Source organism: Chrysemys picta, chromosome 11, assembly GCF_011386835.1.
Source record: "Chrysemys picta bellii isolate R12L10 chromosome 11, ASM1138683v2, whole genome shotgun sequence".
In the NCBI taxonomy this organism is placed as follows: domain Eukaryota; kingdom Metazoa; phylum Chordata; order Testudines; family Emydidae; genus Chrysemys; species Chrysemys picta.
Genome location: NC_088801.1, coordinates 10,305,493 through 10,330,342, shown reverse-complemented (window position 1 = coordinate 10,330,342; position 24,850 = coordinate 10,305,493).

The window sequence follows — 24,850 nt, the reverse complement described above, 5'->3', positions numbered from 1 at the left end:
GTAGGAAAGTAAATGACTGTAAGGTCAATGTCAGGGTGACAAGCTACTGCTGTAATTGTGGTGAGAGACTCTGTCTTGTATTTATAATTGTTTAAATAAGTACATCGAGCAATTTAAATGTTGGACAGTGTGTTCTTCAGGCCTTTTCCAAGGGGGATTTTTCTCATTGCTTTTCCTGAAAAATGTATTTGAATGGGATGACCCTGGTGACACAGGGCTAAAGTGCGACTTGGACAGCAGGGGGTCTCCTCCCTCTCTTGCCTCAGGCCAGTAAAACCCTCCTGCACCCTTATGCCTCTGTGCTCCCCAGTCTTTGGGTCTAGGCATGCAGCAATAAGCAGGCAGCATAATGCCCACAGAACGGGTTGGCTGGGAGTGGTCAGAGTTTGGCCCCACCCCTTGCAATGCAAGGGCCAGCACAGCCACGCTGGAACAGAGAGGTAGTATTACTGGGAATGAGCAACAGGGGATGGCTCACTTGATGATTACCTGTTCTGTTCATTCCCCCTGGGGCACCTGGCATTGACCACTGTTGGAAGACAGGATACAGGGCTAGACGGACGTTTGGTGTGACCCAGTAGGGCCATTCTTATGTTCTTATGCTTACCTATACAAGCAACACATTAATACTCTTCCCAGAGTCAGAGAGAAAACAGTATGGGAACTCTCTCTCTGAGGCACAATACTTCCTGGGGCTGTCCTGGGCTGGTGCATGTTATTCACCACCTCTTGCTCAAGTCTTTGCCTCAAGGCGTGATCTAGCTCTAAAGGGGTTTTGTGAGTAACGTAAACTCAGCCAAACATAATCACTTTACCAGAAATATTGTACGTCACAGCTTAGGGCTGCCAGTTTCCAACACAAAATAAAAAAAAAAAAATCTGCTTCTTGATTAGATGCCATCAATCCAGGAGTATTTCTCTCCTGCCCTGCCCCAGACCCCAAGGTGCTTTGCGGCACTCCCAGGCCTATGACCTGCTTCTTGCCAAGCACACAAAGCTCCTGGATGTGAAATTGACAAAAGAGAGAAACAAAACCAACAACAAGAAACACAAGGATCAGAACAGCTTAAAACTGACAAGCACAATTGCTTGGGGGTTTTAGACCTCCTTAGCTCTAAGTCCATTGAGGGAATTAACAATTTGCTGCCATTAAAAATTGGTTTCAGTTGAAAATCTGAGGCCAGCAGCAGCTCTCTGGGAATAATACAATATGTCCTGTGATCTGCTCACTGGTAGTTTAGTGAAGCAGAAAATAACTTGGTTTCCATGGCCAGGTTAAAATTACAACAATGAAAGCATCAGAAAAATAAAAATGATTATGGAAACAACAGTCACAAGGAAACCACAGAACACCACCACTTACTCAAAACTGGGGTGCCATTACCCAGATGGCTATGCCAGGATGAGCCATCGTTTACAGCTCTTGTTTATTAAATATGCATTCTGATCTGACCCAGTGGGCACTGGCAACAGCTTATTCCCTTTACACAACAGCGATAGAACTTCACTGTTCTCCTAAGGTTTCAGAGTAGCAGCCGTGTTAGTCTGTATCCGCAAAAAGAAGAACAGGAGGACTTGTGGCACCTTAGAGACTAACAAATTTATTAGAGCATAAGCTTTCGTGGACTACAGCCCACTTCTTCGGATGCATAAGTGGGCTGTAGTCCACGAAAGCTTATGCTCTAATAAATTTGTTAGTCTCTAAGGTGCCACAAGTCCTCCTGTTCTTCTTTTTACTGTTCTCCTAGGGCATCAATGATAAGCTCAGGGAAGTCATCAATTACCATGTACCTCAGTGCCCTCAAGAAAGATTGCTCACAGGACAGAACTGTTTTCACTTTCTGTACAAACACTTGGCTGGTGCATCTATTTCAACTGCACGGCAGAGGCCTGCTTCTCAAGTGGAGAAAGTTTCTTACATTCGGAACCTGTATTAGCTCTTATTATTTATTTGTTATTTGCAATTGAGATCAGGGCCCCGTTGTGGTGCGCTCTGTATACACACATACTAAGGGACAGTCCCTGTCTGGAAGAGCTTGTCTATTTAGATTCTAAAACCCACAAAGGATGCACAAAATAAAGCATTATTGTCCCTGTTTTACAGATGGGGAACTAAGGCACAGAGAGGTTAAATAACATTCCCCAGGTCACACAGGAAGTATATGTCAGATCTTGGAAATTGAATGCAGATCCTCTTGATTCACAAGCCAGTGCCTTAACCACAAAACTATTCACTCCTTATGTGTATGTCAGGAATTTAACCTAATACACTCTTAGACTTAACTTTATTAGCTCTCATAATCTTAATGAGGGTCTCACACTGAACTACATTAACATCATATTAAAGGGAGATGCTTAAAAACTACACTTTGGTCTGAACGTTTGTTTTACCTACTCTTGTTACAAGTGAGGCCTGACATGACTGAGTCTAAGAGAGAACAGAGGTGTAAAAAAAGAAAGAATTGGTCCATTTTTCCCATCTTGATTGTTTTGTGCATTTGACAGAACTTTGAGAACCGTCAGATTAATTGTGTTTCTCTATAGTCAGTTTCCCCTGTTGTTTACATAGGTTTTTCACTCAGCAACAAGGTAGAGAAAAATGTTTTAAAAACTAGGACAATGTGATTGGAAAAACAAAACAAAATTGGCCAGGGGACTGTGGGGCAGGTGTAGTACCCCAAAGTCCTTTTAAACTGACTAAATGTCAAGTTGATGATGTCCCTTTATGGGTCTGACCTAAAATCATATAATTAAGGCAGTTTGGGTCTAAAGTTCTGTCTAGGTGCTGTGATAAGTCAGGCCTGAGATCCATGTAAAAAATGGGCTGCCAAGTTTGAACTGGGAGTATTTATTTTTGTGATGGTCAATCTCCATCCCAAGCCACTATAGACACTGAAACCACTAGCAACCCCTTCATTACAATCTAGTGATTTGAGTGAGCATCATAATGCCAGGAGAGCAGGGGTAGCAATACCAGGGCTGGTGCTGCCTTGTTACCTCAAAAAAGATGGTTCAGGAAAATTAAAATAACGTTTCAATGACTAATAACATTGTGGATAGCCACAGCTACATAGTTCAGGTCCTAAACCTGCCCTACCTGGACACAGTTATAACACTACCAGCAATTTCCTCTTCAGTCCCTCTATATAGATAATAAGATTCCAGGATTGTCACTTGTCTGAAGCCTAAGATGTCTGTTGAGTCAGCGTGAAGCAGTGGCAACAGCTACAAGCATGTTGAGAGCTCTTTTTGTCCAGAATATCACCAGGTTGAAGCAGCCCTGGGGTTGACGGGCTGCCACTGTCCAATTTTTAAATGATCAGTCATTTTGACTTTATAAATTACACCTGTGCAGTGTACAGCCACAGTAAGGCATGTATCTACGCCAGGGGTGGCCAACCTGACCCTGAGAAGGAGCCAGAATTTACCAATGTACATTGCCAAAGAGCCACAGTAACACGTCAGCAGCCCCCCATCAGCTTCCCTCCCCCCGCTTCCAGTGCCTCCCACCCACCGGTAGCCCTGCTGATCAGTGCCTCCCCCACCCTCCCAATCATTTGTTTCGTGGCGTGTAGGAGGCTCGGGGGGGGGGGAAGAGTGAGGGCACGGCAGGCTCAGGGTAGGGGGCAGGAAGGGGTGGAGTGGGGGCAGGGCCTGTGGCAGAGCCAGGGGTTAAGCAGTGAGCACCCCCCGGCACATTGGAAAGTTGGCACCTGTAGCTCCAGCCACAGAGTCGGTGCCTATACAAGGAGCCGCATATTAACTTCTGAAGAGCTGCATGTGGCTCCGGAGCCACAGGTTGGCCACCCCTGGTCTACGCCATGCCAAGTACTCTAGACCAGTGGTTCTCAAACTAGGGCTGCCGCTTGTGCAGGGAAAGCCCCTGGCAGGCCGGGCTGGTTTGTTTACCTGCCGCGTCCGCAGGTTTGGCCGATCGCAGCTCCCAGTGGCCGCGGTTCCAATGGGGGCTGCGGGAAGCGGCGGCCAGTACGTTTCTCAGCCCGCGCCGCTTCCTGTAGCTCCCATTGGCCTGGAGCAGCAAACGGCGGCCAGTGGGAGCTGCGATCAGCCAAACCTGCAGACGTGGCAGGTAAACAAACTGGCCCGGCCTGCCAGGGGCTTTCCCTGCACAAGCGGTGGCCCTAGTTTGAGAATCACTGCTCTAGAACACTATGATATCAAAGGGAACTCAAACAATCACCACCCTTATACTACAACTAATTTGCATGCAGCAAGTTCATTGGTCATATGAGGGAGACTAGACAGATGCTGGATTATTTGGGCCAACTGTCACAGCCGTATGACACCAGACAGCATAACCTCAAACACACACACAGCCCCTCATGGCATGCCAACCGCACAAATCAACACAAGTCTCCCATCACAACCCCCCATGACAAATCAACACAAGCACCCACACAACACCACAACCATCATACACAATACCCATAAACACAACTAACTCCTCACTGCAGCACACACCCTTCATTCACCACACGCACAACTCTCCCAGCACAACATGGCACACACACTATAATCCCAACAACCACCCTGAAGCCTGGTCTGCTGAGTCAGCATAAACAGCTACAAGCATGGCTAAGAGCTGTTTTTGTTCCGAATATTCAGTCTGTTACTGTCCACTTTTTAAGTTCTCAGCCATTTTCAGCTATTTTACACACATGACTTCACGAATTACACCTGTGTGACAGCACAGGCTTTCAGCTACTGCTAACTTTAATAAAATATCTTATTTGTCTCTTACTCATGCGAACGCAGTCTGTCTGTCTCCCCTGAATGGCTAGACCACCCATAGGAGATTATGAGGGTAGGTCTACACAGCAAAGAAAAACTGCAGCTGGCCCATGCCAGCCAACTGCGGCTTGCAGGGCTGTTTCATTGCTGTGTAGACTTCCAGGCTTGGGCTGGGGCCCGAGCTCTATCACCCTGGAGGGTGGGAGGGACCCAGATCTTGGGCTCCAGCCCAAGGCCAGAAGTCTACACAGCAATGAAACAGCTCCGCAGCATAAGCCCCACAAGCCTGAGTTGGTTGGCACGGGCCAGACATGGGTTTTTCTTTGCTATGTAAACATACTAGGGTGACCAGATGTCCCGATTTTATAGGGACAGTCCCGATATTCAGGGCTTTGTCTTATATATAAGCTCTTATTACCCCCCACCCCATCCCGATTTTTCACACTGGCTATCTGGTTCCCCCTAAAACATATCCTAAATCTGCTATTGCCTTGCAGCCACCAGACTTGATCCTCTAGCTCAAGCAGTAGAGGCTTGTGTGTTTAGTGCCAGAGGGTCTGGGGTTCAGTCCCCCCTATAGAGCCTTTTCAGGGGCACGGCTACACCTCCAAGAAGCACTAGCATGCACAAGAGTTGGATAGGACAGGCAGCGTTTTCATTTTACTATTTTCAAGTATGCATTGTACAGCTGGCTGGTGACGGCAAACTGAAACCTCATTCATTTGTAGTGCTGGTTTTCTGCCCCAATACAGCCCCTTTGAGACCATTTCCTCATTAAATTTCATCAACAAACTCCACAGTTACCCAATGCAATTCCCATTTTACAGATGCGTCAGCTAAAGCAGTCATGTTGATGGATTAGTCCACCGTTACATTGCATGTCAGTGGGACTCCTGTCTAGACCCCAGTAGCGTTGGCTCGCAGTCTCCTCTTGACCAGCTTGTCAACCCTTTGTTGGGACTTTTTGGTTGAAGTTTTCTTTCAGAGCAATGGTGCTCAGCCTTTTCCATACCAGGAATCTGCTCCTATCTAGAGTCGTATCTTCTAAGGTCAGAAGGGACCATTCGATCATCTACCCTGACCTCCTGTATAATGTAGGCCTTAGAGTGTCATCCAGTTACTTCTCTGTTGAGTCCAGTAACTTGTGTTTGTTAAAAGCATATTTTCCAGAAAGGCGTCCAGTTTTAATCTGAAAACATCAAGTGACGGATAGTCTACTACATCCCTTGGCAGTTTGTTCCAATGGTTAATCACCCCTTGCTATTTAAAATGTGTGCCTTACTTCTAATTTAACTCCCATAAAGCTGTGATCTAGGTCAAGGGTTCTCAAACTTCATTGCACCGCGACCCCCTTCTGACAACAAAAATTACGACAGGACCCCAGCAGGGGGGATCGAAGCCTGAACCTGCCCAAGCCCTGCCACCCGGGGGAGCAAAGCCAAAGCCCCACCTTCCCCTGCCGGGAGTGGGCCCAAGCCCAAGCCCAAGCCCAAAGGCTTCAGCTCCAGGCAGGAGGCCTGTAACCTGAGCCTTGCTGCCCAGGGCTGAAGCCCTTGGGCTTGGGCTTTGGCCCCAGCAAGTCTAAACCAGCCCTGGCGATCCCATTAAAACGGGGTCCCGACCTACTTTGGGGTCCCGACCCACAGTTTGAGAACCACTGATCTAGATCATAGATTCCAAGGCCAGAAGGGACCACCGTGATCATCGAGTCTGACCTCCTGTGTTGCAAGGCCATAGAATTCCCCCAAAACAATTCCAAGGGCATGGATGGAAACTTCTGCCATGAAACACTGCAGGATTTTCAAGCCCTTGCAGCCTTTTACTGTGCAACGTTTTGCATATTTTCAGTTTTCCGTTGCTCTCTCTCCTGGGGGCCAGTTGGGATATATGGTTTTTATTTAATCTTACTTGAGCGCACACACAGCCATTGGAGGTTTTCATTAACCTTGGCAAGCTTAAGCTTCTGAGGGCACGTTTTCTGAAGACTCCAGCTTGGTGTGGGGCTTAGTTGGCTACTCGCTAACTTAAATAATCCTTGCTCCTTATGTACTAATAAATCTTAGTTGCTTTTTAAATACGATGACGCTTTGGGGGCCAGATGTCTCCTTTGGGGGATCCGGGGAAGTCCCAGGGCAGGATTTTTACTCCATGTCTGAAGAACTTTGGGATCTGAGCTTCCCAGGATCCAAACCCGCCTCTGGGAGTTCTCTGATGCTGCCACACTCCAGTTACTGTGCTGGGAAAGAGCAGAATGGAAGTGGAAAGCATTTTCCTCCTAGAACTCCAGAAACATGGAAATGTTTAGCTATATCTACGTGTATTGGTTTGGGGCGGGGGAGGTAGACAGCAGAGATCTATGCAAAACAGGCCAGAAGCATTTATCTACCACCAACTGCTTTGAGTTCTTTATCCCTCATGGGCAACTGGATAGCTTTTTTAAGCCAGAGCAAGTCTATGAACGTTATAAGGGGGCAGAGAAATAGAGGATGTGAAATCTCACTGATAAAATCCCAGATGATGAGCCAAACAAATGCTCAGACCCTGAGACCAGGTTTTGGTTAAAATAGTTATAGAACTAGATAGCATGATGGTTGATCCAAGTTATTTCAAGGGCTGGGTCATCCCCATTGGTTTTATATGTAGAAGGGAGAGACACGGGACAGAGGGGGATGGTAGATGGGAGCTCCCACTCCATGGCACACTCTGTACCCTCATTGGGGCTCCATGTGGCTTCAGGAAGCAAAGCGGGCATGAGAAGGGTCTGGAGAGTAGAGGATATAGACAAGCAGGTTTCAAAGATTTATAGATTCCAAGGCCAGAAGGGATCATTGCGATCATCTAGTCTGACCTCCTGTATAACACAGGCCGTAGAATTGCCCTAAAATAATTTGCAGAGCAGATCTTTTAGAAAAACATCCAATCGTGATTTTAAAATGTCAGTGATGGAGAACCCACCATGACCTTTGGTAAATTGTTCCAAAGATGAATTACTCTCACTGTTTAAAATGCACACTGTATTTCCATTGGAATTCGTCTAACTTCAACTTCCAGCCATTAGATCATATAATACATTCCTCTGCTAGATTGAGGAGCCCAATATTAAATATTTGTTCTCCTTGTAAGCACTTATAGACTGTAATCAAGCCACCCCATAACCTTCTCTTTGTTAAGCTGAAAGCAGCAAAGAGTCCTGTGGCACCTTATAGACTAACGGATGTATTGGAGCATGAGCTTTCGTGGGTGAATACCCACTTAGTCGGATGCATCTGAAGAAGTGGGTATTCACCCACGAAAGCTCATGCTCCAATACGTCTGTTAGTCTATAAGGTGCCACAGGACTCTTTGCTGCTTTTGCAGATCCAAACTAACACAGCTACCCCTCTGATACTTGACACAGAGCTCTTTGAGTCTTTCACTTTAGCACTTGAGTCTATCATTCATGCAGAGATGGTGATGGCTTGAGATTCATTGGGAATGCATTGCACAGCTCTCCACATATGCAGGGTATGCAATGGGCAGGGGAACAGGGAGGCTCTTGTGGTCAAGGCATAGGAATGCAAGTCATGAGACCTGGGTTCTGTTCCTGGCTCTGCTACAGATCTTGCGTGATCAATGGCAAGCCTCTATGCCTCTCTGGCCTTGTACTTAAGACATTAGACTAGGGTTCAGGAGATCTGGGTTTAAGTCTTATCTCTGCTACATGCTTCCTCAGTGACCTGTGGCATGACACTTAACCTCTTGGTTTCCCATCTGTAAAATGATACTATTTCCCTACCTTACAGGTGTGTGACTATAAATGCATTAATGTTGGTGAGGCACCATAGAAAATCCAGCAAACAAATCAATTAATATCCCATCTGTTAAACAGAGATAATTCCTCCCAGGGACGATATGAGGTTTAATTCATGAATGTCTGGAAAGTGCTTGGAGATCCCTGGTTAAAAAAGTCCTGGTAGAAGCATTAAGTGTGATCATTATTTTTGTGTGTGACTCCACGGGGTGTATGTGCCTCCTTCCTAGGTGGATATGCTCCCGCCACACAGCACCCCCAAAATCCACACTGGGGTAAGTGATGGTTTAGGCTTATAGGAGAACCACCTTCAGTTTATGTGAGCATCAGCTCCCATACATACATTGGAAATACTGAGGTGACTTTTAGAACAAAGTTTTTTTTTTTTTTTTTTGTGCCACACTAATTCTTTTTATTCCACAACCTCCAGCAAATCGATACATCTTTTCAGTTAAAACTCCTGGCTTGAATCTTTCAGTTTCTTAAATCATCTCATGTTTTAAAGGAAGGTAAAAACATTTGTCAGGGCAAGCTACAGTGCAGTCTTTCTAGCAGAGAACATGTCTGAAAAAAATGTAGGGCATGAAAGAGCCTCCATCCTAACTTTTAACATTATTATTAGGACCTCCAGCAAGTGATGCAGCATGTAGGTATTGTTCGGGGACAGGGAGAGAGAGAGAGAAGCATAGTTCAGTGGTTAGGGTACTTGTCTAAGATTTAGAAGATCTTGGTTTAAGGCCTGGCTCTGTCACAGCCTTCCAGTGTGATCTTGGGCAAGTCGCTTAGTCTCTCAGTGCCTCAGTTACCCCTCTGTAAAATGGGGATAACAAAACTGCCCTAGCTCACAGGGGTCTTGTGAGGATAATTACATGAGTGATTGTGATGGGGGCCATGTCAGGTACATAGCTCGAAAGAGGGCATTTGCCATGGTGTCAGAACTCCTTGTTGGCTCCCCACTTTTATTGCTCGCAATCCCTGTGACCAGGCTTGATGTTAGGATTTACAGGGCACAGGACAAGAAGGAGAAGGAGGGATCTGTAAATGGCATTGCCCCCATTAAATGACTGCCCAGTTTTGAGCTTTGGTCACAATTACGTTTCATATGGAAATCACTGAGATGCAACAAGTGCATAGAGCCCATATTCCACAGCCTCTCGCAGGGCAGAACTGCCCCTTGAATACTAATACATCCAGACGGAATCAAAACCTTTATCAAATTAAACTTTGAGAGCTTTTAAGTTTTCTCTTCAGAATGGTTTGGAATAATTTCTTCCGAGAGAATCAGTTAATTGACCGGTTACTTTTTTTAGTTTTTGGCAGCCTGCTAGATTGGAGCGGGTCGTCAGGGAGCTGGTGTCTCCCATTAATTCAACCTTGCCGAGGATTTCTGACAAGATGCTAATGAGGTCAGCATGTTTTTCTGATGCTCTATTGATTTGACTGAAGCATCAGTAGTAGGTGGAGAGCCCCACAAACAACTTCTAAAAATTCTTTTGCACTTCTTTGCAGCCAATCCCCCTTCTCTGTCCCTCCTTGAGATCGCTCTGGAAATAAAGACAACTGCCGTTGGGCCGGAAAGCACAACTCTTTTGTCTCACGTTGTAAGGAAGGAAAATAGCATTGTGTGGATATTTTAGTGCATGAAAAATCTTTGAGCTAAATCACCATTTATCAAGCAAGACGGAAGGGAACACAGTGGAGAAGTTATTGGCCGTGCAGCCTTTCACCTGGTACCTTTGTTTGTATTATAAAGGGGGGTGATTAGGATTGCTCTTTCTAGAAGTATCACAGGGCAGAAAATTTACAGCAAAAGATCACGAGATCAGAGTAGACACTGGTCCTTCTTTCCTGAGAAATCACAGGTTATGTCCTAATTTTTAAAGCGGAAATGTGATGCCATAGATATAAATGGATTTCTTACACAATTGACCCTTTACATTTGGTTCAGGCAGCGCATCTGTCATAAGCCTGTAATCCAGACCAGCTCCTGTGCTTCTGGTGTAGCTCAGAGGTTTGCAGAGGTGTCTGCAAGTCATTTCTGCAGCTCCCTCATCCTCAGTGCCACCACCCCTGTGCTGGTCCAGTCCTGAGGAGCTGTGCTGGCTTCAGCAGCCTCTATCTAAGGTGTTAGTCTGACAGCTACTCCTAGCGGAATTCTGCACCAAAAAAATAAAGATTCTGCGCACAATATTTTAAAATTCTACAAAATTCTGCAAATTCTATTTGTCAAAAAAACACAATATAATCATGCCAGTTTCAATTATTTTGGTAATTTATTTCAAAGTACCTGTCAGCAAGTATGTCGGTAACAATACGGACACACAAAATATTCCTCCAGGAATAGAGGGTTAAAGAAACCCCTAAGACAACCCAGTTCCTGTTTCTCTGCCCCTTCCCCCCCAAAGCCCAGCTATGGGGCCTTCCCCCTCAGACACTCACCCCCCCCCAGAGCCCAACCACTCCCCACCTCCCAGCCCAGACACTACCCCCCAGAGCCCAGAGATCCAGAGAGAGAAACATGGAGTTTCCTGCACACCATCATCTCCTTCCTTCAGGGCATGCTGGGAACTGCAGCTCCTCCTCCCCCTTCCCCCGGCAGGGTCTCCTACTTCCGAGCTGGGCTCTGCTGGGTCCAGCGGCTGCTAGTGGCAGCCAGCAGCTCTGCAGCCCATTTCTGGGGGGCGGGGGGGAATGAAATTCTTCACATACAACATTAATTTCTACAAAATTCTGCATTGCGCAGTGGTACAGAATTCCCCCAGGAGTATGACAGCCAAGGATGTGTTGAGTGCAAGAGCATAACAGGTACCTCCTTTTTTCCCCAGCCATGACCCCCCACTATTAACACAGCTCTTTCCTCAGCTCTGCACCATGTGACGCTCCTAGCTACTTGTACGTGACTAAGAAGATGTTGGTTCCAGTCTTACTAATCCTCCATATGAGACACCCCTCTGGAAATGACTGGGATCTCTATATGCAGCTGGCTTATAGGATTTGGCCCTAAAGTATGCACACATACTGACTTGTGAGTTTCTTGTTAGTTTGACACATCTCTTGTAAATTGATGTAGATAGAATACATTGCCAACATATTCTATCTGTTTCAAGTATCATCCAGATTGTAATTGACTGGCTAATGTGTATACACATTAGCCAGTCAATTACAATCTGGATCATACATTAAACAGAATATGGCAAGCCACTGCCCTCTACTGGGTGGAAAGAGAACTACCTGTACATGTGTTACATGCCCTATACTGCCAAGAACTAATGGAGAGCTACTTTAGCTACAGTGGTACTTTTGAAGCTGGACAGCTAAATTTTATTCCTACTGTGCAGCTTCTCATAACTATGCGTAGTGTCAGTCATGAAATTCCTAGATGGCCCAGGTTTTTTACCATATGCAGCATCTGTTTGTGCCTGCCTATTTTTCCTATGTATTTATCAGGAAACAAAAGTATATTATTGATGCTTCTCATTGATCTGAACCTAGTTTTTTAACCAATTATTTATGCAATTAATAGAGAAGTCAAGTAATGTAAATGAGTGATAATATTTTAAGGTAATTATTTGCTACAAATGAACACAAATGATATCAATACATTATGCATTAACTCCAGCAGCTGGGGAAATTCATCATAATCATAGAGGCACTTGGGCTGTGCAAGCTTTCGGCAGTGGCCCATTTATCAATGCGCCTGGCTTTGGGATCCTGTCTGAAATTTCTTCTCCAGGAGTATCTCCACATAGTCTTTCCTCCCTTTTAGTGACAAATCCCTGACAGGCCTTGCTTTAAAATAATACATACAGTTACAAATAGCTTGGGGTTTTTATAATACACAATGAGGTATGAAGAAGGTGGAGTATTAAAGGGTCAATGGCAGGTTATAAATCATGTTCCCTTACCTGTTGTAAAGTTCTTCTGAGGGTACAGAGAGCTTGTGTTTAAGAACTACAATAATTTTATTTAAACACCGCATAGCTCTAACATGACAGGACACAGAGCCAGGTATTGATGGCAGCTTGCTGCCCAAAGCCCTGCCTTTTAAAATGGAGGAGGACCTTTGGTGTCACATCCTTACATGACAATCCCAGTTGCTCCTTACACGTATTGCCAAACTTCATGAAGGTAAAGACAGGAAAAAGGGGCTGTCTAAGGAGTTGCCTGAATAAAATAAACTCCTTCCTCAATGTTTTCTGCATAAGACACATGTCCCAGGTGGCAAAGTCCTTCCAGCTATTACAGGATTTTCACATAATCCCTTCAAGCGTACTGTGAGGTGAATGACCACGGGTCTGCGGAAGGTATAGATCCCTGAGTTTCCTTTGTTCCTTCAACAGCGCTCACTCACTGAGGGCCAAACACACCCTAGGACAGTGGTCCCCAAACTTTTTCGTTTGGTGGGCGCCAGACGACGAGCCCCGGAGGACTGTGGCGGCGGATGAGCATCCGCCGAAATGCTGCCGACAAGCGGCAACGGCAATAGGCGTCGCTGCCGAAATGCCGCTGACAAGCAGCAACATTAATAGGCATCGCCGCCGAAATGCCGCCGAAAATCAGCAGCATTTGGCCGGCGCCGCCTCTGGATGACGTTGCTTCTCGGCGGCATTTCAGCGGATGCTTGTCCGCCGGCCAGTACGCGGGCGCACTTAGACGCCCCGGCGGGTGCCATGGTGCCCACAGGCACTGTGTTGGGAACCCCTGACTTAGGAGTTGGAGGGCACTGTAGGCTGACCAGATGTCCCGATTTTATAGGGACAGTCCCGATATTTGGGGATTTTTCTTATATAGACACCTATTACCCTCCACCCCCGTCCCGATTTTTCACACTTGCTATCTGGTCACCCTACCAACTCCTCATTTGAGACCCCTATCCAGGAATGCATCCTAGGGTATTAGCAATGTAACCTCAAGAAGTCAAGCCAAATTCTGATCTCAGCACCACTAGTGCAGTGCCATGGAAGTCTACGGAACTACCCCAGGACAACTGAGAAAAGAATTTCCCCAATTGGCTTTAAAATGCCTCAGTGATTCAGATTCCAGCTGTATATGATCACCATTGTGTTACACGTGAAGATAAACAAGAGGATCAAAAACTCTGCCATCAAACAGGCATGCACAATGACTGCCATGGGAGCTCCATGTAAGCAGCCAATGGCAGAGGTTTTCTCCAACAAAGAGACTATGGCCAGAGTTGCTTCGTTCAAAATAGCTACAGGAACAGAAGGAAAAGGCCCAGCTGTGATGTTTAACTAAAGGCATATCAAGACAGCAAGAGGGTGACCAAATAGGGCATCTGGTGTCTCCCTACAGGAGACTGTCTGATGCAAAGTGATCCTCCAGTTTCTCTAAAAGGTTTGCCTTATATTCACTGTGGAGGCAGAAATTTAATCCCAGAGAGTGAAATCATGGCTCCCTTGAAGTCAATAGCCAAATTCCTGTTGACTTCCAGGATTTAACCACAAGTGTTTCTGTTAAACTCTGTTATTGCCTCTAAGCATCTTTCATTTTATTCACCTTGCAACTGTGAATACCTGTAAATTTTAAACTATGACTCCTTAATAGATGTTCTCTGGTTCTGATCACTTAAGCCATATGAAGAACCTGGTTGTAATCTCTTACTGAGGTGGAGGTATTTTGTATGCACAATGCAATATCTTCCACTTAACTCAGTCACTGGTTAATTAGATTAAAGCCTCTGGAATCTATTTATTTGTACTAAAAGAGCACAATTTCCAGTTTTTATTTTGATTGCTTCAGGCAAGTAATATTGGATAATCTAATCACTGGCTACAGAAAGTTTCTATTTAATTAACGAGAGGCCAAAGACAGAGGGAGAAGAGAAAAAGGAGCCCTTTGAAGAACCATGTGATAATTAAAGATGATTGCAACTAATAGCTGTGTTTTAATGTCAGTAACAATTTCTGGGTAAAGAACAATCATGAGTCACAGAAGGCATGATATATCCCTCAGGTGCTCATATGGATAACAAGATCAATTGCTGATGTCAATCAAAGAGAGAAGAACAGGCATGAATCAGAGGATGTATTCCGCTGTAGCACAGACTGTCAGGTCCGGCTATTATTTGGTTATTTTTAAGTATTGACAATATGGCTTAAAATATGGCTCTGTACAGAAACCAAATGAACACAGACTGTGTCCAAAGAACTTATGAGGTGGAAACACACGGAAACACACACACAGACTGTGTCCAAAGAACTTATGAGGTGGAAACACACGGAAACACACACACAGACTGTGTCCAAAGAACTTATGAGGTAGAAACACACGGAAACACACACACACACAGATCCACTTTTTGTGGACATCATGAATATAAATGTTTAAAATCAAGACTGCATGTTTTTCTAAAAGATCTGTTCTAGTTCAAACAAGAATTAATTCAGGGAAGTCCTATGGCCTGTGTTATACAGGAGGTCAGGATAGAAAGATGATCCGTGGTCCCTTTCTGGCTTTATAATCTATGATTCCATAGTGCCTTTTTTAACCAGACATCTCCAAGCACTTTACAGCCAATCATGAGTTAAGCTTCAAACCATACCTGGGAGTAGAGATGTATTATCTTTGTTTAACAGATGGGATATGAATTTATTTTTTTGCTGGCTTTTCCCTTCTGACTTTATAATTAGGCTTGGCAGAATTCTGGATAATACGTATGTTTATTTTTAAGCACTTTTTATTGTTATCTGCTTAAATTTTCACAGTTGTGCAAAATTATGGGTTTTAAGCCTGTTTTAATTTTCTTATCCATTTTTAAATTTCCACAGTTGCAGGAAATGATGGCAGGTCAGCCAATGGGAGGCTCAGACAAGGATTATTTCAAGAGAGTAGACACTGAGATTCTAAAGTTAAAGCTTTATGACCATTAAAACACAACTTGTCAACATCCCATGTCAAAGTATACAAAATAAATAGCTTTACATCCAACTAGTAAGTTCTCAAGCAGCATTTTTCTTTCTTTGACTATCTGTAAATTTCAGTGATCACTGATGAAAATATCTTTTTGTCAGTTTGTGTGTGTCCAGTGAAATCAATGTTTAATGATAAAAGCTGAATCCTTCCAGGACTATTTATAATCTAGGAACCTATGAGAGAGGGATTCTTTAGGAGGGATTTGAATGTGGGGAAGGTGATACTTTGGCTTAGCAGGAACTTTAGAGCCTTAACAACTTAAAATAATAATTAATGATAATCTTACATTTATATTGCACCTTCGATCCAGAAGGATCCCAAAGCATTTTACAAATCCCAGCCTTTGCAACGGAATCTACTTGTCTCACCACTGAAATGCAACCACTTGTGGGGTGGAACCTGAAAGCTGTTGAATGGGGCACTGCAACACTACACAGCTGCTCAGGCCTCTTTTCTGCTAGACGGAGTGGAAATATATAAAGTGCCCAAGAGCTGGAGCCAAGCAAGGAGAAACAGTTCAACCCAGGGAATGTATCTGAGAACACACGGAGACTCAGAGGCTGTGTGATAAGATGCAGAGAAGTTATCTGTAAAACCAGCATTAGCTATTTGTTCATATGATTCAATGTCCCAGTGCTAAGTATTTGGATATGCAAAAGCATAGGAATTTTAACACCAGATTAGACTCATGGTCTGTCTAATCCAGTATCATGCCTCTGACAGTGGTCAGCACCAAATGCTCTAGAAGAAGGTGCAAGATACTCCTACTGGACAATTGTGAATCAACCTGCTTATAGGGGAGTTTCTTCCTTACCCCTATCAGTTAATGGCTGGCTTATTCCCTGAAGCATGAGGGTTTATACCCCTCTGTGAAGGAGTACACTACCCTGTAAGGGCCAGCCAGGGGCCTCAATCAGAACCAACTGCATATAATCAAGGAGACTCCCTGCTCCATCCGAGGGCTGCCTTGTTTAAAACAGGAAGAGGAAGCTGAATGGGGGTGGGGGGGATGATTAGAAGCTGCACAAATGGAAAGTGATCGCTGGCCAAGTTCTCTGAAGACTGGATCTGGTCAGATCCAGAGAGTTTTTGTTTTGGACTTCTAAGTTTTGGGCTCTGCGGTAAGGGCCTTTACACTGTTCTCCAAAGCTCCTTTCAGGGGGCTTCACTAAAGAGAAACTTACTTATGGCTTGGCTTCTCTTTGCGCTGCTGTAAGCAAACACGCTTGATAACACCTAGTCAGGGTAAAGCAAGAAATGGGCAATTTCTATGCCACACCTGGCCAGGAGGGGGTGTAGAGGGGTGGCTCATCCCTGTACACCCTCATAAAATGTAACTGTGGCTGCTTTCATTATCCATATAATTGTCTGATCCTTTTATGGACTCCATTGGCTTTTGGCCTCAGTGACATCTTGTGGCAATGAGTACCACCAGTTAAATATTTCCTTTAGCAATGTTACATTTACTGCCATTCAGTTTCACTGGCTACTCTCTTGTATGATGGGAAAAGGTAGATCTGAACACCCAACTTACCTTCTCTGTTCCATTCATTATTGCACATACCTCTATCCTGTCCCCTCTTGTTGGCCTCCTCCCTAAACTAAACAGCCTCACTCTTTTCAATCTCTCTTTGCACAGAAATCTCACTGGGCCTTTAGTCACTTTCGGTGCAATCTTGGGATTTGGGAGTTTTGCACTGATTTCAATGGGCCCAGGGTTTCACCCTGTGTGTTTATTTCTTATTAAACATCATGATAAATAAATGCTTCTAGTGTGCATGAGCCACCGATGTCCGGAAACTGCACAAGCCAGACACGTATTCTTATTTCTGAGTTCTTACTGGTACTTGTTTGGCACTGGATGGATGTAACATGCCTAAATGCTCAGATCATCATAGTTTTGGCAGGGGGCCTGCTCTCTTTTTGGAGATTTTCAATCCTCATATACATAAAGCGAGAAGAGATCTCACTCCATGCACAGAAACAGCACAGCTTGCGGGTAAATTATGCTTCCTGAGAATTGCCAGTTTGCTTTGCCCTTGTGCTGTTCAAATATTGCATGAACCCTGTGGAAACAGGGAGCAGGGTTTTGTTTTTCTAGGCGACCCCCTTCACCACCTCGGTGGTCACTTCGATTTTGCATAATTTTATGTTAATATTAAATGTACCACCAAAACATCATCGGTAATTCTGAGGGCATGGGTTTTTCAAAGATGGAATTACTTCAGGATCTCCGCAGAAGGGTCCCTCTATCCCTCCCTTACTCCCAAGGAGGGCAGAAGCGTATTCAGAATGGCGAACTGTCCACACTAGAGACATACCTCGTTTGCTAGTAGAGATATGTCATTCAGACAGCTTGGAACTAGCTGCCGAGCAATGGTTCAGCTAGATCAGACAAGATGAAATTTCATCTCAGCTATCAGCTGACTAGATCAGCTAGAAGCAGCACTCCTGTCACACAACATACTATGAGTAGGGCCCTACCAAATTCACAGTTCATTTTGGTCAATTTCACAGTCCTAGGATTTTAAAAATCGTAAAATTCACGATTTCGGCTATTTAAATCTGAAATTTCACTGTATTGTAATTGTAGGGGTCCTGACCCAAAAAGGAGTTGTAAGGGGGGGGGTCACAAGGTTACTGTAGGGTGGTTGCTACCCTTTTGTCTGTGCTGCTGCTGGCACCGGCGCTGCCTTCAGAGCTTGGCAGCTGGAGAGCAGTGACTGCTGGCCGGGAGCCCAGCTCTGAAGGCAGAGCCGCCACCAGCAGCAGCGCAGATGTAAGGATGGCATGGTACGGTATTGCCACCCTTACTTCTGAGCTGCTACCTGCAGAGCTGGGCCCTCAGTCAGCAGCCACCACTTTCCACCCACCCAGCTCTGAAGGCAGCACAGAAGTAAGAGTGGCAAGGTATGGTATTGCCATCCTTATTTCTGCATTGCTGCTGGCAGAGCGCTGCATTCAGAGCTGGGCACCCAGCCAACAGCCGTCGTTCTCTGGCTGCCCAGCTCTAAAGGCAGCGCAAAAGTAAGGGTGGCAATACTGCAACCCCCAAAATAACCTTGTGACCCCCCCCTACAACTTCCTTTTGGGTCAGGAACCCCGATTTAACAAATACTGGTTCCCTCCCGTGAAATCTGTATAGTATAGGGTAAAAGCACACAAGAGACAAGATTTCACGGGGGGTGATTTCATGGTCTGTGATGTGTTTTTCATGGCTGTGAATTTGGTAGGGCCCAAACTATGATCCAAAATCCACTGATCTCATTAGGAATAGCCCAGAAGCACCACAAAACTCTTCCTCACATGCTGCTAACATTAGAAGGCAAAACATCCTGCTCAGGGGACCACACGTCTCAGGATAAAAGGAGATACATGCACCGGATAGATGCATAGTAGAATCTTTCCCGAGAGGCGGGCACAATTTTTCAACCAAAACTTTTTTTCAGCAAAGATGCAGATTCAGTGGCACCAAAAATATTTAGTGAATTTGTGTCAGTTTTGCCAAATTTTTTTTCAGTTGAAAAACACCTGAAAAAACAACCCCTCACCACCAAACAAAATATTATTTGGACATTTTTTAAATGAATTATTTTGATTTTTCAACTTGAAACAACTTTTTTGGTTTGAAATTTCATTTAATTGTATTTTTTAAAAATTTAAAATGTACAAAAATACTCATTCTGCCTGAAATATTTCACTTGGCCCAAAACAAAACAAAAATAAAATTCAGATTTTTGACTCAACCAAAACAAATTAAAAAAATTTGTTTTGACTTGTCAGTGAACTGAGAAATCCCAGCTCTTTGTCCTGCTCACTCGTTCACCACTAGGGTGCTGGCTTGAACCAAGACCCAGTCATTAGTGATATAAATTGTTGCCTGCTGATGTCTGCTCAAAGATGTCATATTATTTCCATAGAACCACTAAACAGGCATGGAGATTAGCAGACATAAGAGAAGGCACAGTCCCTTCCTTGAGGAGGTTGTGACTTTGGTACTCTATGTGAGCTTTGCTTGGTGGTCTTACAACCCAGTGGCAATATCCCCCTATCATCAAAATTAAATGTCAAAAAAGGGGCCAATGAAAAAATTAGCATAGACCCTGAACTGACCTCTCTCCCCAAGAGGGAATCCCAGTCGGTGGCTTTAAGTCATGGCCTGTCTTGAAGGAGGGCACAGAGGGGCTATGTTGTAGGAGGAATCCTGTCAGACTCAGAGTGATGCACCCTGGAGGGGCAGCTCTACCACACATTGAACAAATGAAGTGAGTTCTCCCCACTGTGCTAGCAGAGATCTACACCCCATCCCTCCCCCACCTCCTTGGGAGGGGGCTAGCATTCCTATCAGTGCAACCCTGGAACCGTGTCCCCACTCCTCACCCCGACAGTGTAGGAGTTCCAAGAAGCTGGACATCATCTCGTGGCTTCTTCCACTCTGGCCATAGTCAGTCCCTCTGTATCCCCTAAAGATAGGAAGGAGACACCATGCCAGGATCTACATATCTTTGCTGCATTCCTGTTTTCTCTTGCGTATTCCTATCAGACGTTCCACGTAATAGGAACTATATTCTTATTTATTCATAGGAGCTAAAATTTCGCAAGTGTCTTACACCCACTATTTTAGTCAATAATCAGGATTAGGCAAAAAGTCTGCAAAGTATTCTTTGTAGAGATCAGAAGTTGGGCAGTAATAGGAAGCTTTTTAGCCATGGAAAAACCTTAGTCAGTCATAAAAGTTCATAAAATAAATTCCCTTTTCAATGGGTCCTCTGGGGCCTAAAAATAAATACCTGAGGATTCATGTAGTGGTAAAAGTCGATAAAATCTTTGAAGCAAATGGTCTATTGAGAAATTATGTGTGGAAATAAATGGATGGATTCTTCTACAAATCTCTTTATAGAGGTGCACTGACATAATGAAGACAGAGTACGTGCATTAGGAAGAATCCTCTTTTTAATGACTGCTATACCTTATGGTTTTCTTAAAGCGATGGGTTACCACTTAGCGATTTTTCTAGGAAAGAGCCTGAAACAGCTCCACTGGAATGGGCCAGTGTAAGTTAGGACTCACTCATATAATTGAAAGTAACTTGAGTTAAAGAGACAGGCCACTGAGCCATGTGGAGATTTGGATAAGGGAGAAATCTTGGTCTCTCATTACATTTCCGTCCCAGTCCGGTGATCACTGAGACCGTTGCCAATGGTGGGTGATATTCGCTCTTCAGAAAATATTCAGTTCAGTGAGGAAGGCTGGTCTTGGGGTTAAAGTACTGGCGTGGCACTCAGGAGATCTGGGTTCTACTCCAAACTCTGACTTAGATATTGTACGTTACCTTCAGCAAGTTATTCAACTTCTCTGAACCTCAACTCCCGCTCTGTAAAATGGGGGTAATGATACGTCCTTTCTCGCACTCTTTGTTGTGCCTATTCAGTTGGTAGCTATTTGGGGCAGGGGCAGCACTAGGTGTGTGTATAGTGCTTAGCACAAGGGAGCTCCAATTGTAATACAAATAATCAACAACAACAAGCTCTCTCCACATTGCTGTGTGGCACCCATTCTTCTTAGGGTTTAAAAATTCAGTTCTGTGTTAATTACTAAGTGCTGATCCTGACCCCATAGAATTCAATGGTAAAATCCGCATTTACTAGAATGAGATCAGGACAGATAAACTAGCTTTATAGCCCTGTGTTGCAACAAAGATCTGTGGGAGGGGGTGCTGAGGATCTAGCCCTGAGAACAGCTGGTGGGAGTTCTCAGTGGAGGACTCTCATCTCTAGCAGCTGCTTTCTGCCACTGGTCTGACAGAGCCTAAGTTTGTAAATCTTTAGAGGACAATGTAAAACGCCTCTTTTGCTCTGACACTGGCTGGTGAAGAGGAAGGTTATTTCTTTAAGGACGACTGGTTGTTGGTTAGATGCTACCTCTGAGTTATGTTGTATTTTCACTTTATCATGTACATTTTGAACTTGAGCCTGTTACATAGCATTAGTTCTGGTGGGAAATTTTTTATTGAAAAATATTCCTGTTTTCTGCCCAGCCCTCCTTATCTGGTCCACCACTATCTAAGGATTCCACAGGGCATCTATGTTTCATTGTACATTTGGGTCATGCTGACTGTTGGCAGCATGATGATAATACAGGATTCGTTGTGGTGGATGCATTCAGAGGCTCAGGCAATGGGCACATGTATTTATAAGTCTGAATAAGTAACTTTCTCTCCCTTTTGAGCCACATGCAGTAGCTGATCTGCTAAACTTCAGACATTGCATTAGCATTCTCCTGCACCGTCGCACAAGGTCACCAGAGATAATCTGCCAGCAATCTGATTTTTACCAAGACTCAGTACAATGGAAATCAATTACTGTATATTGCATAGAATGTCATGCATACAGATTCAACATCCAGGGTTTCTGAATAAACCAATGCCCAAAGCGCTAATTTAGGACCAGCCACCTGGTGTTTAAAGTGAAATAAATTTCAGATCCCCAGACATCACGTTTAATAACTTACCAAAATACTACATCTGAGTCTTACCTCTATAAATTGAACTCTTTCAGTGCTCCTAATCTCTTATTTTAACTTGGTATAAAACAAGGAAAGTCAGACAAGCCAGACTAACTGGAGACGCACATCAGTTAAGCTTTCTCACTTCACTGTGGTTTCTTTCGAGGTGGGACAACAAAGTTGAGATGGGGGAACCTGCCTAGATAAAATATAGACTGACCTCAAAGTTTACCTAAAACTCAGATTATATCTGAACAGAATGTATAGTTAATGTTATGCTGGAAATACTGTGAGAAATTCCATTAAAAAAAAAAAAACTCCCCTCCCAATGGGTCAAATTCTCTCCTAGTATCCTACACTTTAGGTTGGAGGTTTGTAGAGACAGACCTGTGCTAGCTCTGATCCTGCAAGCTGCAGGAGGAGCTAGCTTCCCAAGCACGTGCCTAACGTCTTGGATGGAATCATACCTGGGGTGGCTATCCTGGTCGCTGCTCGCACTCGTTATGGCTACATGCTCTTTTTAGCACACTAGCTTGATCAGAGCTAGTGCAGCTATGTCTCCTTGAGCCGGAATTTATACCTCCAGCTCAAAGTGTGGACGTACCATCAGTGGGTGCAGCTCCACTCGCTTCAGCTGCATTGTGCCTTCTTACTCCTGTATTTTCCTGTGTCCTATAAATGTGAGCTGTTGCCAAGAGACCACTGCAGTTTAACAAGCACCTGGCCAATAATGTTTCTAACTGCAGGCACTGAGTAATCATTTTGTGTATCAGTCAGATAGCAAACCAGTATTTTGTCTGATTATGTATGCTGTGGTGAAACCCTGCAACTCCACATCATTCAGAACTGGGACCAAGCAACCTCTGAACATTGCTAGAAGGGACGGGTTGGTTCGGTGTCTTCTCTAGGGTTGCACGTCTCCTTTATGGCCTAATCCAAAGCCCATTGATGGTTCCCATTTAATTCAGTGAGTTTTGGATCAGATCCTTTGAGCCCAAACTCTGTGTGACCTTCCTGTGCGCCATATTCTAGCTCTGGGAGAGAAGCTGCAGCCATGAGCTAGGCTGGGAGTCTCTTCTGCTGTGCGTGATTACATCTTGATTTAGCAAAGCACTCGAGTACACGGATTTCAGAGAGGGACACAAGGTACCACCCAATCCCCTCCCCCTGAGCTGCCGTCACTTCCCTCACGCTTAAAGTTAAGCGTGTGCTTAAGTTCTGTGCTGGATTTTGGCCTAAACATGTTCTTGCCATTATTTCTAGATTTGTTCTTTTCCTGCTCCCTTCTAATACACCGTAAATGTCCTCACAGTTTATAGGACTTGATCCTGGAGTCAGCAGGAGCTCTGCCACTGACTTCAATGGAAATAAGTTTGGGCCCGTGGCAAATGAGTTTTCAATTTCAGTCCGAGCCATTAAACAGTTTGGATTTTTAAACAAATTAAATTCCGAGAGCAGCGGCAGAAAGGTATTTTTAAAAGCAGATGCTAAGCCTCTGGGAAGTGGGATTTATAAGTGAAGTGCTGCCATGAGAGTAACAAACAGCGCCACCGCAGTGTATATCACACCAGCACAGCATGCCGGCAAACGTTCTAAATCAACAGCTCCGGTTTGCGAACTCAGAGCTGGAATGATGTGATGACCAGACATAAGGGGATACGCTCTACTCAAAGTGTGGGAGATTTACATCAGTAACGCCTGCTAGTGTTTGATACGAGCCAGGAGCTGCCCTGTGTGTCCAGGGAGACAGAGATCCCCAGCTTGATGATTTCCATCTTCTGAGGCTGGAATTTCAGACAGATCCCGTTTTTGTTTTGCTGCTCATTTTGTGGGAGCTGATCTTTGCTTCTGCCTCTGCACTCCGATCAGCAGCTCCCACTCTGAGCTGAGGCTGCATGCTGACAGAGACCATCATCACACCTAGCTAAACTGCACCTATGTAGCATCTGGGAGAGAAGAACTCAGGACTTTGACCTCAAGAATCCCTAGCTCTCTACCACACAAGCTAAAAGAACAACTCCCACAGCTGGTAATGGTGGTAGTAGTAGGGCTTTTACCTTTCCATGGACAGCCATTAGGTGGCTGTGATAACATATTCTATCCCCATGCACTGGAGTCCACAGAAGTTCAATTCGTAGAGTTGGGCACCAAAATCTAACAACTCTGTGGCCAGATGCACAGTTTAGCTGGTGAGACCTCTGTGTATGTGCAGGACCAGAGAGAGAGCCTAGAAGGGCCACCAAACTCTCCCAGAGTGAGGACCACCTTCTCTCCTGATCATGATTACATGATATCACTATGGTAACGACAGCAATTGCTTACCTGGAAGAGTAACATTAGGGAAGCATTTAGCTGTCGTTAAAGTGATAGGTGGTTTGAAGAAAAGTCATTACAATGGCTAGTTCTGGGCCATCACACTGAATGGGTTCCTTCAGAAAGAAGGATTTAGTCTGTCTAGTTTTGTTTTTCCTTTCATCTCCCTTCTAGTCTGTTTTTCTCAGGTAGAAATAAGGAGGAAAGCCAGTGCCATGTGCTCAGCTCAATCACCACTGGCTAGAATGGGCATGGAAGCTATTTTCTTCCCCTCGGATGCAGTCCCTCCAGCATAAGCCTGAAGCCCATTGGTGGAACAGGGCAGAAGCTCTGTGCTGCTGTCCGTTGATAGGGAGGTCCCAGGCCCAGTCCATCATGTTTCCCCAGCACTGAGGTCACATGAAAAATTAAGAAAAAAGAAAAAATCCTGGAGATGTTTTACAGATCACAATTGCGTTTACAAGCCCTCTCTGGGAGGACTGTGTGTACCCTCAAATGAACACAAGGGAAGTCAGTTTTACATAACAGCCGAGATTTGTTCAAGAAACGAGCCATGTT